Source organism: Mastomys coucha, unplaced genomic scaffold (assembly GCF_008632895.1).
Source record: "Mastomys coucha isolate ucsf_1 unplaced genomic scaffold, UCSF_Mcou_1 pScaffold13, whole genome shotgun sequence".
NCBI lineage: Eukaryota > Metazoa > Chordata > Mammalia > Rodentia > Muridae > Mastomys > Mastomys coucha.
The window spans coordinates 37,233,414-37,249,709 of NW_022196895.1; the positions used below are offsets into that span (position 1 = coordinate 37,233,414).

The 16,296-nt window shown below is 37.1% G+C and overlaps 1 long non-coding RNA gene across 1 annotated transcript in view; it reads right to left on the minus strand.

Moving 5' to 3' along the window:
* Window positions 1-16,041, minus strand: part of LOC116087605 — a 17,816-nt gene extending 1,775 nt beyond the window's left edge. The window contains exon 1 of the long non-coding RNA XR_004117508.1: window positions 15,670-16,041. This is a non-coding gene — a long non-coding RNA (uncharacterized LOC116087605). The remainder of the gene's footprint in view (window positions 1-15,669) is intronic.
* Window positions 16,042-16,296: the final 255 nt, after the last annotated feature.

Sequence of the window (16,296 nt, forward strand, 5' to 3'; positions counted from 1 at the left end):
GGGAGGGGGAGGGAGGGAGGAACCTATACTTCATGGAGAAGACTAGTTTGTTTGCTCTAAAGCTCTACCCCAACACCAAGGCTAGAATCATAAACATGGAATGTCCTCATTAGTATTTGTTGAATGACCAACTGGGTATAGGTAGACTCTGCTACACTAGAATTAGAGAACTTGGCATAGAAATCCACACATTGCTAGAGGAGCCTCCTTGGATAAGGTGACAATAGGAGGGCTCTACCTCCCATTCTAAATTTCAGCCATTTAGAACCTCTTTCAACTTATTAAAGATAAAACATCTATTTGAGCCCAGGTATTTAGTATACTAAATATAGTATTCATTTAAATAATGAATTATTTTTCTCAGTAGTAGAGTATATGGTTTTGACTTAAATAATTAGGTATTAAACCTGTATCTTAACACTTTGGAAATCTTATGACTATATCGATCCTCTAAATGAAACTTATGCATGCTGAACTTTGTATATTTAGCTTTGTAATATTTTTATATTGAAATACTACTCATTGTATCTCAAACTTAATGCAGAAAGCTTTGCTGTACAGCTTAAAGAGTATTGTTCCATGGCCTTTGTGTCAGCTCAAAATAAAGTTACAGCTTGTCTCTTTGGAGCAGATCTATTCCTTTCATATTACATTAATTAGTGGGGTCTTTCAATCTAATTGCCTCCCTCAGACTCTTTGACTCTTCTGCTTATTCATCTACTTTTAATGTTATTACTAATTGTTTAAGCATTTTGTATCTTGTATTCTGATCATATTCAACCCTTCAATACCACTCAGACCTATTATTCCCACTTTCATCCAGACATAATCAACAAATGAATAAAATAAAATAAATCTTCATTGTTTATACTTGTTTTTCATTTTGTTCTAAACAGTACACTACCCTTATACTCTTGGGTATGTGGCTATCAGCTGGAACATGGATGATATACCAGAAGCTACATCGTTAAAGAAAACTAACTATCCTCCCTGCACCTATCCATTACCAATAGCTCCTCATCTGGGGTTGGGACCTTTTAAGGTCAGCACTTTGCCTATCTTCCCTCTTTCTGCTGGTCCTTTGTCTGTCTTGAGCTTGTTTGAGCCTTGTGCATGCTGTTTATTTAGCAGTGTATTTATTTATATCTAGCCTTGCTCTAAGCTGTTTTCGACTTTGGTCAAGTAAATGTCAGTTGTCATCAGTGCCTAACAAAGAAAACTGACACACCAATGGATTTAGAATTGATATTTCAGCTTTGGAGGTGAAAAGACTTCATCAATCTTCCCACATGTATTTGGAACAGCTCATTCATGAAGAAATTTTTCCTTTGTGAGTTTGGGATTCTTCTATTTTTTAAAAAAAGCACATTTCCTTTCATAAAGACATAAAAATTTACAGGCAATTTCTAAGGACTGACACACCTCTGGAGCTGTTTAATGGGTAGGTCTTGACCTTTCTTCGTAAAAGGCAAAGGGAATTTGTTTTTGAAAATCAGTCTTTAAAGAAGGAAGAGACTTTTAGAATATGAAGGTCATGTTGTCTTTCTGTTTTAGGAAACGAGATTGATAGTAAATTTTCATGGGCAGAAGAACTGGTGAAGGGCACATAGACATTCAGCCTATCTTCATATCTCCAAGTGATGGGAGAAAGGTAAAATAATATAGCTCTGTAAGATGAGAAGGAATTCTCCTGATTCAGTTAGAGGACTGGGTAAAGCAGTGCAGGTTGAAGCTGAGAGTGCATCCTATCAGACCTGCTTGGAGTTGGGTCAATGGGATGAGCTGCTTTGACTGCTGACCCAGTTGTCACATTGCACTACATCTATTCATCCAGGCATAAAGTGAAATAACAGTGTGAATTTAAAATGGTCTGAAGTACATGAGAACCTGACACTACATTTACTAATGGTGATGATTTACAGTGTCACATCTAGCTATGTTTTAGTCCCCATAGCACCATTTATATTCATCTTCTTAGCATAAGAAAATCAGAGAAGAGGTTTGTAACTAGAACTTCAAGCATTTTTTGCATTTGTCTTTGGTTGGAATTTTTAAAGTGGCTTTTCTCTGAGGAACATGAGGAGAAGAAATGTGCTTTTTATTAAGATTTTTGGGAAATAATTGCATTATTGGAACACAATCTTTTAAGGTCAGCACTTTGGATCCAATTACCAGTGAATGTAATGGATGGTTCCTCTCACTCGTCATTTCTGCTCTGTAGGCACTTAAAATAATCCTCTGTAACTTTTCTGGTTAAAGGGGGTTTTATTGCTGGCAAACATATTTTTGGAACTGAATGTTCCATCCAAACAAAGAATACAATAAACATGCCCACTGGAATTAGCCTTTTTTAAAAAATCAAAATCCAAACAAAACATAAAAACTTTCTAGCACCTACACACCCAGGGTTCTGTGAAAAACTATATGGAAACCTATTAACATAAAATATTCCTAAAACATTAACATATATAAAGATAATTTAAATGGAGTCATTATATAGTAGGAGAGACAATCCCAAGTAGACATCTTATGCCACCAAGTAAAACCTCCAGTGCCAAGAGTGAGTTACATCATGTTGAATCATTGGCCATAGAGGTTCCATTGACCAACCATCCTCAAAATACCACAGGTTATTGCCAAGCATGGAAAAATCATGCTGGTTCCCAACTAGAAGTTTTACCATTGTTGACTAGCATTCATGATATTGGAAGGTACTTTTTGCATTACTGGAGGAGAAAAACCTGTGACCTACAACAGTTCCAATAGTGGCACAAATATTTGGGAGTAACAACTTCTTAAGTTGGATTTTTGGTCCAGTCTATGAGATCGAACCCATACCTGACACTGCTAAAGTTGCCAAGAACCTGAGAGTAGATACTTTGTGATCCTAAGGGGAAAGGCTACTATTATTATCCTACTATGAACTTAGCAGTAAATGACTCATGGTGAAATAGTCCTATATCCATAGATCAGAGTGTCATTCAATTCACAAAAGATGAGATTTTCTTATAGTACATGATAATTAACATAAACCCACAGGTAAATAATATGAAGAGTTTGAGAGACTTTGGACCATTTAGCTCTAAATGGGATGACTTTATCACATGTCCCTGAAGTATCAAGTATCCATGTGGACAAGGAGTCAGAGAAATGATAAGAGGCAGAGATGGTAATCTAAACCCAACAGGGTTGATGCCAATAAGAAGTCAGAGAGACTGTGACAACATGCACAAGACCAACACAGGTTCAAATCACACAGATTCCAAAACAGAGAAGAGGAAGTAGACACAAAAATCCGACCCTAACTAAGAAGCTATGTACAATTGATATGTGCTAGGAAAGAATAAAAATGTTTTCTCCAATGGAGTGTCACAGTTTATATCAATCACACTCAAGGGCAGGGCCCATGCCAAGGAGTAGTTGATCAACACAAAAGAGATGCCGTATTTTTAGGCACATACAATAATGGTTTTGTTTATTTTTGTATTGCTACTTTTATTTTTAGTTAGTTTGATTTGGTTCTCAGGGGTTTCAATTTTTTTTCTTTTCTTTCTTTCTTTTCCCTTTCTTTCTTAGAGAAAGAACATGACGTTGCATTATCTGTGAGGTGGAATGATCTGCTAGATTTGGTGGAGGTGACAGAATATGATCCAATTTTATTTTTTAAAGTTTTAAGTTTGTAATAAACAAAATAACAAAGTTAGCTCAATCTTTAGTTTTATTTTATTTCTCTATGCTCTCCTTTAAGGCCCTACCTTTCATTACTATTATTTTTGTGGATTATGGTTGGGGGATGTTGGTTTTTCTTCTCAGGATTTTTCATTTTTGTTTTACACTGTATTTTACTAGGGCAAGTGTGTCACCCTAACTCATAGGACTATATTAAGTGAATCACATACACTAAGAACAGAATGTGATACAAAGAAGTCAATCGACTAACTATCGCACTGTAATTTTTAGCAAAAAGAGAGAAGGAGACAGAGAGGTATATGAAAAGGTAGATCAATCAATTATAGAAAAAATATTGACATATTACTCAGTTGCCTTTATAGATAGTCTGAAATGTTGGTTATGAAATAAACTCTATGTTGAGATAATATTTTTTCTCTTGAATCTGATCTTTTCAATGAAAGACCATCCCAAAGAGAAATCTCTTTGTTTTGTCTCAACATTTTATTTATTAAAAATTATTTTACTCCAAAGGGTTAATTCTTTAATATATAATGTTAGATATTTGTCAGTTTAAGTTATGTTGAAGGTCAAGTACTAAGAAGAACAACATTTCAGGTAAGGTTAATGTGATATACAGAATAATGTCTCTTCCTTCTTACTACCTAATAACTGAAAGCAATTGCTATGTCAAATGGAGTTGAAGGCAAAGGTGAAACTATTTATCAGATAGATGATTTTAAAAATGGGAAAGAACATTCACTGGGTTACCCAGGTAAACTCTGAGTAATCACAAACATCCTTAAGACTAGAAAAAGAAAGAAAGAAAGAAAAAAGCAAAGGTCCAAGTAATGTTTTATGAGAAAAACTAGATTCTCTATTACTAAGCTATATTTGTGAAGGGGAGAAAAATTAATCATAAACAAAGAAACACAAATTTCCAATAAAATCTTGAAAAGTCAGAGAAACAAATTCTTCCCTGGAGCCTCAGTAAAGAATTAAAGGTCAGGAAACCCCTGGATTTTAGTCCAGGGAGATATGTATTTAGAACAGGAAAAGAAATCAGAATGTGATTCTGGAAGTTAAAGGGTCAAGCAAGAATAAGGGAAGAGACAGAAGAAAGAATTGAGTAGGGAGTGGGTTAACCAAAACTAAGAGAAATGAGGACACTTTATAGAATTGTACTATAGTTCTGTAATTATACTGTAAGCCAATTTAAAGAGGCATGTTTTATTTTTCCTGTGAAATGCAAGTGATTTTTTTTATCCTTTATATTTTTAATGCTCTCTGAACAACTTAACATATGCTTACAATGAAACCTGCTTCCCATAATCAATGACTTACTTTTCCAATATCATTCTGACTTTGTCAACCCCATTCTTATCTACACTTTTCCTTTTAACATTCATCCATTTTCATTTTGCCTTATGACCCACTCAGCTTAACCAAGGCTGAGGCACATTTTTTTCTTCTTCCTTTTTTTAAAATCGCATATTTTCTTTATTTACATTTCAAATGTTTTCCTCTTTCAAGGTCTCCCTTTCAGAAACCCCTAACCCAACCCCCTCCTCCTGCCTTCATGAAAGTGCTCTCCCACCCACCCTTTACCCATCTTCCCGCCATTTAAAACAGGAAGTTGAACAGAAGTGTCTTAAATGGACTATGCTGCTCCTATAAGAACAGTGATATTAAATCTAGATGCTAGGGACAAGATAACTCCACACTAAATGGTTATTTAGACATTTTCCAGAGGCACCCAATCAACACAGACTGCTAGCATTGCTCTTGGTTTTCTCTTTATAACTAGATGGCAAGAGATTATTATCAGTAGTAACTTTAGTTACTGGACAGAGAGAATCAATCTTGAACTTGCTAGGAAAGTCCCTCTCCACTGACATTCTTTCATAGTACTTGAAGGTGCTATGCAGGCTGCTAGGGGGAAAAAAGTCATCAATGACCAGAACCTGCCTGCTACAATGTTGACTTGCCAGGGAAGATACCACCACTGGTGCAATACTGATATGGCTGTTAAAGGTAACCACTGACTTTTTAATTAGAGTCCTGCTCCAGAAGAAGGATTTTTCTGGATGGTACAATAAACCTAGTCAAAATCCTGTGTCTGGGAAGATCATATATCCTATGGAGGAACTTACTACTTTTATTTGGCCAAAGTGTTATGTTGTCAAACTGTCTTCTAAGTATTTATATTCTTACCAATAGATTTGGGCTGCTCTCATCCTTGGACAGAGAAGCTATTTTTACAGTATATAATGGTTATTCCAGAGATTTGTAGTGGGTCCGAGTACTAAGAATAATTAAATGTAAGTGCTCAGATGGAGAGGTTATCTACATCTACCTCCCCCCACCTAAACCTTAAGGAACATGAGTGGAGAGGGAACAGAACAATTCCAATAGGCAGAGGATAATCAGAGAACATCTGTGAAATGCTGAACACAGCATTTTTCATTGTAAGTTGTAAAATGTGAATACAGCATAGCTGTTGCACACGTGAATCAACAGTAGCTGTGGTTACCTGCAGGAGATCAAGCCACTCAAACATTCATTCATGATAGATGTGTGTGCTGTATATTTTTATGTCAACCTCACACAGGCTGGGATCATTTGAGGAAAAGGAAACTGAACTTGAGAAAATATCAAATGTCTCCATAAGATCAGGCTCGGGGACCTAGGGTAGAACCAAACAGAACTAGCAAAATGCAAGCAAGCAAGCGAGCAAACAATTGAAAGAAAGAAAAATCAGGGAAGTGGTTCCTAATGATATTCTGATTTACTCAGAGGTTGGTGGCTTGTCTAGTCATTATCAGAGAGGCATCCTTCAGTTACAAAGATCCACAACCAGACATTTTAAGGAAATTGGATGTCTGCATCAGGTCCCTCCTTTGGATCTCCATAAATCCTGCTGAAAATGGGAGAAAAGACTAAAAGATTTTAAGGAGATAGAGGATACCAGGAGAACATTGTCCACTGAATCAGCTAATCAGGTCTCACATGGGCTCACGGAGAATAAAGTGGCAAGCAAAGGGCCTATATGGATCTTCTCCAGGTCCTCTGTGTATATGTTATGGCTGTTACCTTGGCGTTTTCATGGGAATCCTAGCAGTGGGAGTGGATATGACTGACTCTGACTCTTTTTTCTCTTTGGACTCATTTCCTCTGGCTAGGTTGTTTTGTCCAGTTTCCATATGAGGGTGTTTGCCTTGTCTTATTCTATTTTTGTTGTTGTTGTTGTTGTTTATGCTTGTGGTCTCTTGGAGGCCTGCAATTTTCTCAAAATTTTTCAAAAGGGAAACTGCAGAGGGAGTGGATCTTGGGCAGAGGGAAGTTTGGAGTGGGTGGAAGGAATGGAGGGAGAGGGAATTGTGGTCAAAATATATTCTATGAGAGAAGAATCTATTTTCAATAAAAAAATATGAAGAATAAAAGATCAGACTCTAGGTAAGCCTGTAGGGCATTTTCTTAATTAGTTATTGATGATTAAAGACCCAGCCCCTGTGGATTTGTGTCATCCCTGGGCTGGTGGTCCTCGGTTTTATCAAAACTCAGGCTGAGCAAGCCATGTTGAATAAACCTATAACAGCACTGTTCATGCCCTCTATATTAGCTCCTATCTTCAGCTTTCTACCCTGTTTGAATTCCTGTTCTGACTTTGTTCAGTGATGGGCTATGATGTGGAAATGTAAGGCAAATGAAACCTTTCCTCCCTAAGTAGCTTTTTGTTTTGGGATTTTAACCCTAAGACAACTGGAGAGGGCTGTATGAGTTGAGGATTACTGGCAGTTGATGGACACTCATGAAGAGATAATCATTTTTACTTGGGAGTGTAGACACTGGTAGCTTGCCTGCACCTCAATTGATGGATCTATATCTCTGTGCATATGGACAACTCTAAGTGGTCTCTGTGGATTCTTAAAATTATTTTGGTGCAGAGAGGGAAACATCCTGGGATTCTGAGGTTTTGGGGAGAAGTACTGTGTTTTGAATATGCTAAAAATACATTGTATACACGTATGATTTTTCTCAAAGAATAAATAAATATTATATAATAAACAGCTAAATAATTAATTTGGATTGTTTTAGCCATTGTGTGGCCAAAAGAGCAGTAATTGGAAAGTATTACAGTAAGCAATAATTATATCCTATTTGTGTAAAGCTTGTTTATAGATAGCTAATTCATATGCATCTATAGATATACTTGAACACCTTGTTAGATACTGGGGGATACTCAGTATTCTCTACTTCCGTGGATGAAGCAATGATGCAGGGAATGGTACTACAGACAAAGTAAAAGTAGTTTGAACCCAGAACAATGGAAATAGTAGCAAAGGACCATATTATAGACACATATCAAGTTAGAACCATCAGAATTTGCTTGCAGAGAGAATGGGGCACAGGGAATAGACAGATTGAACATGAATATACTTTTAATGTTTTATTTTTATGTCATATACATGGCTGTTTTTTTTTTCTAGCATGTATGTGTCTGTACCACATGTATGTAATATCCACAGAATCCAGAAAAAGGTGATGGTTCCCTAGGAACTAGAGGTATAAACTGTGCTGGGCCATCCCCCATCAATCACTAATTAAGAAAATACCTTATAGCTGGACATCATGGAAACTTTCTCTGCTGAGGTTCTCTCCTTTCATATAACTCTAGTTTGTGTGTCAAGTTGACCTAAGACTAGCCAGCACTCTATTTTAACTTAGGGATCATACATGCATGAACATGTGCACATAGAAACATATTTATAGAAAAGACAAGATTGACATATTTATACAGAAACATAACTAGTATATCAGAATAAAAACAAATAAGCAGTGTGATTCACACACACACACACACACACACACACACACACACAAACCAAAGGAGCAAAATACATATCATGAACATATAAGTTCAGAGATTTAATGAAGAGGCTACATATATTCAAATAGATAGCATATATATGCCCCTAGTTGTGGCGATGAATAATGTACTTTGCAAGTTTCTTTTGGAAACCACTGAAAACGGCTGATACTCATACATTATAGCAGCCCATGCCACATTGGAAGTTTAGATTGATGGCAGGTGAAAATCCTTGGTGTTCACAGTGTTCGTTTGCTACCAGGAAAGGTGAGAGTCATCAGTAGGAAGTCAGCAGCCTTTGTTCCTGGTAGCTGGGAGGACCATCCTTTTTGTAGTTGAAGTGCCTTCAATGATAGCTTGATTGGCACCATTTTCTATCAGGGTATCTCTGCAGCACTTCTCCCAGAAACTAGCTCTACCATCCCTCAGGGTAGAATACAAATCCACTGGCTTGAAGTTTTTAGGCAAATGTCTAGACTCAGAAGTGCCTAATTAACTTTGTTTTCTTGGTATCTCTGTGCCTGGAGGACCAGAAACAGAAGCAATTCTGCAGACCAAAAAACTAATTTCCTAGCTAAGTAATTAGAGCTACCGCAGTGGTACCCCACCCCATCAGCCACTGGGGTGGAACAAACTGACGACACAGCAATCTTAAGAATCCTTGCCCATTGGCTTCCGCAAAGGATACAATGTAAAATGAAAATTAGAAGCAGATGCATCAGTAAGCATTTAGGCTCTGCATAGCTAGAAATCAAAGAAATCTGCTTGTAAGCATAGAATATTGAATATAATGATGATAGTAAATTATGATAGATGTTAATGACAGTTATTCAGTTTACTTTGAAACTACCCATTGAGTCCCTCCTACATTGTTGTGTTCTTAGTTCTTAGGGATATTGCATTGTCATAAAGGAGTAAAGCAGCAAACAGATATCTCGTGGAAAGATAAATGCTAACATGAAAATCTAAGCAGAGAAGAGATATAAAATGTTGAAGGCATTGATGTTTTAATCAGGACTAGCAAAATAGAAGCTATGAAATACCATCTCAGACATAAGGAAAAAAAGGTCCTACAGAATCATGAATTTATCAGAATCAGAAAAAGCAGTATGGTTGTAGGAGTGGGGTTGGAGGGATGGTATATAGGCAAGAAGCATAAGAAGAAGCTGAATGGTTAGCAAGCAAATGGAAGGTCAGACATATAAAGCTCAAATCTCCTGCCACTCAGTTGTAGGGACTTTGGCTTTTAAGCTGAGTAACATTGAAGGCACTACAGAATACTGAGCAGAGGCATGACTTAAGTAGACATACATTTTTATCATAGGATAATCATTGTTATATTTAGAATAGCCTATGCCCAGGGAAGGGACAAAAGGAAGGAGAGGAATATAGTAGAACATAGTAGAGCACAAGTCTTTGTGATATGGTGGGGCATCTTTTGGATATGTGCCCAAGAGTGGTATATCTGGGTCTTCAGGTAGCTCTATTTCCAAATGTCTGAAGAAACACCAGATTGACTTCCAGAGTGGTTGTACCAGTTTTCAATTCCACCAGCAATGGAGGAGTGTTCCTTGCCAACATGTGATGTTATTCTGATTAGTGTAAGGTGGAATCTCAGAGTCCTTTGAATTTGCATTTCCAAGATGACTAAGGATTTTGAACACTTCTTTAAGTGCTTCTCAGCCACTCAATATTCCTCTTTTGTGAATTCTCTGTTTCATCCTATATTCCATTTTTTAAATTGAGTTATTTGGGTTTTGGATGCTTAGCTTCTTTATATACTTTGGATATTAACCCTCTATTCGATGTGGGGTTAGTGAAGATTTTTTCCCAATCTGTAGGTTGCCAATTTATGCTATCGACTCTATCTTTTGTCCTACAGAAGTTTTGCAGTTTCATGAGGTCTCATTTATCAACTGTTAATCTTAGAGCCTGAGCTATTTGAGTTCTGTTCAGGAAATTTCCCCTGTGCCAGTGAATTTTCTTCCCTAATTTCTCTTCTATTTGATTCAGTATATCTGGTTTTATGTTGAGGTTCTTGATCCACTTGGACTGGAGCTTTGGGAAAGGTGATAAATATAACTCTAATTTCATTTTTCTACATACAGGTTACCGGTTAGACCAGCACCATTTATTCAAGATGCTTTCTTTCTCCATTGTATATTTTTGGCTTCTTTGTCAATGATGAAGTGTCAATAAGTGTGTGGTTTTATTTCTGGATCTTAATTCTATTCCATAGATCAACCTGTCTGTTTCTACACCAATACTATGTGGTTTTTATCACTGTTGTTTTGTAGTATAGCTTGAGGTTAAGGATTGTGATTCCTTCAGAAGTTCTTTTATTGTTAAGAATTGTTTTCTTAGCAGAGAGTGCATACCATGTGTGTTCTTTTGTGATTGGGTTACTTCAGGCAGGACGATATTCTCCAGATCCATCCATTTCCCTAAGAATTTCATAAATTCATTGTTTTTAATAGCTGAGTAGTACTCCATTGTATAGATGTATCACAATTTCTGTATCCATTCCTCTGTTGAGGGACATCTGGGTTGTTTCCAGTTTCTGGCTATTAAAAATAAGGCTGCTATGAACATGGTGGACTTAATGTTCTTGTCATACAGATCTTTCACTTGTGTTGTTAGAGTTACATCAAGATATTTTATAGTATTTGTGACTATTGTGAAGGGTGTTGTTTCCCTAATTTCTTTCTCAGCCCATTTATCATCTATATAAAGGAAGGGTACTGATTTATTAGAGTTTATATATATATATATATATATATATATATATATATATATATATATATATATCTTGCCCCTTTGCTGAAATTGGTTATTAGCTGTAGTTCTCTGGTAGAATTTTTTTGGTCCCTTACATATACAATCATTCCGTCTTCAAATAGTGATACCTTGACTTGTAGAAGCAGGGAACCAGAGAGGAAAGGGAGAACAAATCAGGTGTGGGGGGAAGGCAGAGAATCCCAGAAGGCCAACAGAATGAATGGAAGTATGATGCCTTTGGGGTCACGCTCTAGAGAGTACCAGAGACCTGGGAGGTAAGAGACTCTCTAGATGCAATGGCAGGAACCTTAGATGAAATGCCCAAGAGTAGAGAGAGGGAACTCTTATGAGTCCATACTCCAGTAGATAGACAAGGCTTCAAATACACTGATGATATTACCAACTCACAGTTAAAATTTCTGGCCTGGAATTATTAATGTCTAAAAAACCACAGGGACAAAAGTGGAGAAAAGACTGAGGTAAAGGCATTCCAGTGACTGGCCCACTCTGGGATCCATCTCATGGAGAGGCATTCAAGGACTGACACTATTTCTGATGCTATGGTGTGCTTACAGACAAGAGCCTAGCCTGGCTGTCCTTTGAGAAGTTCTACCAGCAGCTGACTGAGACAGATGCAAATACTTACAGATAAGCATTGGACTAAAGTTGGGGATGGCTATGGTTGAATTAGGGGAAGCATGGAAGAAGCTGAAGAGAAGAGAGACTGTATAGGAAAACCACAGTATCAGCTAACCCAGGGAGATCCCTAGGAGTTCCCAGACACTGAGCCACCAACCAGGCAGCAAATAGGAACTGGTCCAAGGCCCCTGACACATATATAGCAGAAGACTGCCTGGTCTGGCCTGAGAGAAGAGGAATCCAATCCTGGAGAGACTTGAGACCCCAGGGTATGTTTGGGCGTGGGAGCATCTTCTTGGAGAGAGGTGGGAGGAAGAATGGAATGATGAACTGTGGGTGGGTGGACAAGGAGGAGGAATGGCTAGATTGTAAATAAATAAAATATTAATAAAATTCAAGAAAAAGAAAGGAGACAAGAAGTTAGGTTTGTTCCAGGATTCCAGGAGTTATTTGCTTTTCTTAGCTTGAATGAGACTAAAGGCAATTAGGATCATAGGAAATAAATTGTGTCTAGATTTTCAGGTAAATTAACAGGGGCAGCATGTAAGGTTTAGATAAAATAGACATAAACTTTAGAAGTAGAAACATGGATGTTCCATTTATTAAATGAGGACTTCTACAAGATAGGTTTTAGAGAAATGATAAAGCAGGCATTGTTTTAGACATTTAAAGAAAAGAAAAATTCCAAGTAGGAAGTAATATAAATGGAGAAATGTTCAATGGAGAAGTCCAAACTGGAGAAAGATTTGTAAATCATAATCATAGAGATACTGATGACAAATAACTAGGTCCTATGTTCTGTCTGCTTAAGTTAGGTTCAAACTACAGAGTGTCAGGCCATTTGCCACAGTATTTAAGTTCTGAACAAATTTAGAACCTGAAACATAATACAAGGCAAAGAGTCAGGTTTTTTCCAGTAAATTGATGACATCATAAAGGAGAAATGTGATAATTACACATTCAAAACAGTTAAGGGACCTAACAGTCAAATATATAGATGATATTTAGAACCTGAATACAGTAAAAACATTTTTAGAAACAATAAGAGGATTTTTAAAAATATGTTGAATATTTAGGGATCTATGCAAATATAGTTTTTTATTTTTGATAAAATATATACATGTATGTCCATTTATGTATATATAAATGCAAATACATAGAAATTATTCAGACTGTCTATATGGTTGACTAAAAAATAAACAATGCAAATAAAGTGATAACATGACTTAAGCTGTATTTTTAAATATTTCCAAATATTTGAGTGAGGGACTCAGACAGATAGATCCCTGGTAGGCAGACAGGCAGGGAAACAAACAAGGTAGATTACTATGCATTAATGTACATTCTTTTCCTAAGATAAATGCTTGGTGGATGACTTCTCCTAAGACAGGAAACTCTCCATGAGGACTTTTAAATTTCCCAAAGAAAGGCTCCTATAATGGGAACCAAACAGCCTGTCACTGTCTAGATTATCCAACCCCCTGTGATAGGCCAATTCAACCCTAATTCCAAGGGAGATTAAAAGAAAAGATAGAAACATAGGAAAGTCACAGCATTCAGGACAGACTCAGACATCATACCTTCCCACTTAGAAGGTCTGTTTCTTCATGAGTATCTCTCCTCCCTCCCTTCCCCCTCGCCTCCCTCCTTTTGTTCGTCCCTCTCCTTCTTCCTTCCTTTTACCCCTCCACACATTCTGCGGATATATGTGTGTGAACTTTTACTTCAGTAAAAATTGTCCTGGCCAAGTGTTGAGACTTTGCTTTTCCTGCTATTTAAATTAAGTAGGAGAGAAAAATTTCAGTGCTGCAACCCTAGATGACTTCATCCTCATGACAAAAGCTGACAATTATAAAGGATGAGTTACCAGGGCATAGAAGCCTTCTAACCCACTTCCTTTACTTCATTGTATGTTTGTAGATTTACACAAAAGTAAAAGCCATGCTAAAATGTAATCTACTTATAAACATGTGTTTTAATTTGTTGGTTTATGCATGCCTACCAGGTATGGCTACCTTATTTCAGTTGCTTAATAAATATTAAAAATTGCCAAAAGAAGTAAAAACACCATTCAAGTGAATTAAAAAGGTTTTAGGCACTTTGCACAACACCTTACTGATTAGCAATATGTTCAGGTGTAGTATTGGATAGAATGCAGACCACTGTGGCATATTGTATATCACTCACTTGTACCATCCATGTATAGCATTTTCAATGCTATAGAATAATTTCTATTATTCAAGTAATGTAAGGAAGTGATTAACCAAATTCACAAAGCTAGAAACAGGTGGAGAGAAGCTCATCATGTCTTGATGCCCTGTTTTTTTTTTTTTTTCACTTTTACATCTTAAAAAATTCTGGTAATATACTGCCCTTTTGCCAGTTCAATACAGAAACTGCCTCTTTAGAACAAGTGCTTAGATATGTGAATGATTCTAAAGAAATCTTTTAATGCCACATAATATTACTTCCTATAAATTACGCATTGATACATTCTGGCTATGAAGTCTCTGCTGCAGGTTATGCTATATGTTGTGGTTCAGGGAGCACCGCATAATCCATATGGACACCGATTGTATGGTGCCAGCCTCTTCTTATGGCAGGCTTTTTATAGGAAAGCCATGTTCAGGAGTTGAGAAGGAAAGGATGGAGGCAATACTACATCTGGTTAACTAGACAGAGTATTATCAGCTGACTTTAAGCTGACTGGTCCTAAATGAGAAAACAGAACATGAGCTATGGATAATTACTTCAGGGAAGTGGAATCTGAGAACCTGAACTTAGTTTCACCTTATGAACAAAATGGAGTCTAAATACAAAATGGCTACAGTTATGTTAAAAAGAGCAGGTCTCAATACTATATATGGATAATGCAAGCGAATGATTTGCAATTATGCCACAGTGGTCTGCAGTCTTTCCAAATGATTTGACCACTGTCATCAGTCTGGTTCTGACATTCTAGCACATATTCTAGTTTAAAAATGGTGATTTTCATGACATAAGCACTAAATTGCCAACTGGTCTATGCAGGACAGAAAAAAGAGGTCAACTGCCTCTTGAAAGGTTGATTCTGCAGAATAGAAATGCCAACACAACCAGGGACACAGAATCTTTTGGGCAGGGTTCAGTATAATATTTTCAGAACACAGTGCAAAATATGAGGGTCTTTGTCCAAAATGTAGAAAAATGGTGCCATTTAAAGTGTTAAAATGTAGACACTTTGTATAATGCAATTTCTTTCTCATATTCTCTAAGTGGTTTTCCTTATTGTTTAAGGTCATTATAAGAAAAATGATTAAAAACTATCAGTATGAAATGTTCTATTTAATTTTGAAACTGATAGTTTAAGTGCAAATATCAGAACACTTATTTCATTTCCAGATTCGTAAGGTTATATAATTTGCTTTCTTGCATGTCCCCTTCATGTAGATGTGGAGAGGCAAACATAGGAAAGATTGAAGAATGCTAAAAGTGTCCAGATCTTGTCGCAGATGCCAGGTCTCAAGATTCAGGAAACAAAGGCAGGCCAGTCATGAGTCCATGACCATAAGGAAGTATGTAGTGAGACAATATTTCAAAACAAACAAACAAAAAAAACTCCAGAATTCTGGAAACTTAAATATAATTCCTTGCAACCCACAGATGACGTGGTCCCAAAGAAATTTTCTCTGAGACTCAAGAACACTCATGATCTGAGGCACAAGAACACTTACTTGTACATGTTCCAAAAATCCCTGCCAGTGTCTGGGGTCATGCTCCTCAGGTGAGGCATTTCTGTGTTCTTCAGGCTCACAAACTATTGATTTTCTACTCTCCTTCAGTCAGCTATGAGACTAACTTGTGGTTTTCTAGTGGAGGCCAAGTTTGAAAGAAGTTGAATCAAGCATGTCTCCTTTCCACAGATTTACTGCTCCACACTGTAGTTAAAGCAGCAAATCCTAAGGATGTTGACACCAGCTGTCTAGGTCTTATCGCCTAGATTATGCAGGAGGTTGATATTCAACCCATCAACCAATTCCGCCAGTCCAGGGTTGTAACAGATAGCACCTCCCACATCCTGGAACAATGATGTCCTGGTCATCCCATAGGACGTTACCATGACAACACTCAGGCCCTTGCCAGGAGCAGTTACTAGTCTACCTGAGGTTAGAAAGCAGACTTCTAAAATCCATTTTGGGGGAATCTGTAAAACGGGGAGTTTGCAGAGCAGGCTTCAGTCCCTCCATGGTCTATTGTCGCACCAACTTCACTGAGGAAACTCTAACTCAATGGCGAAAGTGTTATAAATTTATAGTGCCCATTAATATACTACCCATTCATGACAGAGCCATTTTTTTAAA